This window comes from Amphimedon queenslandica, unplaced genomic scaffold, assembly GCF_000090795.2.
Source record: "Amphimedon queenslandica unplaced genomic scaffold, v1.1 AMPQUscaffold_6205_Cont21833, whole genome shotgun sequence".
Lineage (NCBI taxonomy): Eukaryota > Metazoa > Porifera > Demospongiae > Haplosclerida > Niphatidae > Amphimedon > Amphimedon queenslandica.
The window spans coordinates 1-1,824 of NW_003553500.1; the positions used below are offsets into that span (position 1 = coordinate 1).

The window sequence follows — 1,824 nt, forward strand, 5'->3', positions numbered from 1 at the left end:
CTCTTTCTGGTGAAGTCAGTACATGTAGTTCTTGCCTCAAGAATTATTAATTGTATTTACATGTACTGTATGTGTATGAATCATTCTGTACTGCACACTATTAAGGCTTTTCTACACTTGAACCAGTTCCAGAAGTTAGCTCATCAATGCACTTTGAATGCGCATCAAGCGATTCCACACTATCATCAGGATCATGTATATTTTGATAGCATTTCTGATCCAGCTGCCATTGGTTATCTATTGAATGCGCATTCAAACCACATATGGAGGTGGTTTGGCTTAATGCGCATTGAAGTCAATGCACATCAGGTGTGGAATGACTGGAACCGGTTCCAAACCAGTTCAATGCGCATTCCAAACCAGTTCAATGCGCATTAGAAGTGCTAGTGTAGAAAGGTCTTTAGTTTACTTATACCATTTTTTGTAATTCACAAAAGTATTAAGTGACTGTATAAAATTATTAATTTATCATAAGATTTGATGGCTACTAGCCTATTACAATTCAATATTCTAATAAATTTTTATATTCTGTAGTTTTGACTCCTGCTTGTTCTCTTGTATCAGCTGGCCCTGCTGTTACAGCCTGGATAGGCTGAGTGTTCTTTTGTTGGTCCTGCTATTGTTCACTCGTGTGCCCTTATTATTCTCTCGTGGGTCCTTCTCACTATTTTATTCATTGGTGGGTCCTGCTTACTATTGTTCACTCGTGGGCCCTTCTCACTATTATTCTCTCGTGGACCCTTCTCACTATATTGTTCACTCGTGGGTCCTTCTCACTGTTATTCACTCGTGGGCCCTTCTCACTATATTGTTCTCTCGTGGACCCTTCTCACTATTATTCTCTCGTGGACCCTTCTCACTATATTGTTCACTCGTGGGTCCTTAATTCTCACTGTTATTCTCTCGTGGGCCCTTCTCTTATTCTCTCGTGGACCCTTCTCACTATATTGTTCACTCGTGGGTCCTTCTCACTATATTGTTCACTCGTGGGCCCTTCTCACTATATTGTTCACTCGTGGGCCCTTCTCACTATATTGTTCACTCGTGGGTCCTTCTCACTATATTGTTCACTCGTGGGCCCTTCTCGCTATATTGTTCACTTGTGGGTCCTTCTCACTGTTATTTTCTCGTGGGCCCTTCTCTTATTATTCTCTCGTGGGTCCTTCTCATTATATTGTTCACTTGTGGGTCCTTCTCACTGTTATTCTCTCGTGGGCCCTTCTCACTATATTGTTCACTCGTGGGCCCTTCTCACAATTATTCTCTCGTGGGCCCTTCTCTTATTATTCTCTCGTTGGTCCTTCTCACTATATTATTCACTCGTGGGTCCTTCTCACTGTTATTCTCTCGTGGGCCCTTCTCTTATTATTCTCTCGTGGGCCCTTCTCACTATATTGTTCACTCGTGGGCCCTTCTCACTGTTATTCTCTCGTGGGCCCTTCTCTTATTATTCTCTCGTGGGTCCTTCTCGCTATATTGTTCACTTGTGGGTCCTTCTCACTGTTATTCTCTCGTGGGTCCTGCTTAGTGTTGTTCACTTGTGGGCCCTTTCACTATTGTTTTCTTGTGGATCCTGTTATTAGTCTCTCGTGGGTACTGCTCAGTATATTAGACAGTTCTCTGGATCCTAGCTGCTATTTTTTTCTCACCTGAATTAAAGCACATAGTCAGTATTAATTAATAAATTTAATTCATCTCCTCTTATGATCCTCTTTTCTCTCTTTTTTGTCTGACAAACCATTACTAACAATTTATGTACATTTTTAGTTTTACTTGATCCTGACTCTATATGCAAGTGTTTATCTTTTGTCTTGTTGCTCTAGC

General features: G+C 41.1%; 1 long non-coding RNA gene across 1 annotated transcript; it reads left to right on the plus strand.

The window, feature by feature from the left end:
- Positions 1 to 1,443: 1,443 nt before the first annotated feature.
- Positions 1,444 to 1,820, plus strand: LOC109592131 (uncharacterized). Its single transcript, XR_002190190.1, has 2 exons — positions 1,444 to 1,666; positions 1,768 to 1,820. It is a non-coding gene; the product is annotated as an uncharacterized LOC109592131 (long non-coding RNA).
- The last annotated feature ends 4 nt before the right edge of the window (positions 1,821 to 1,824 follow it).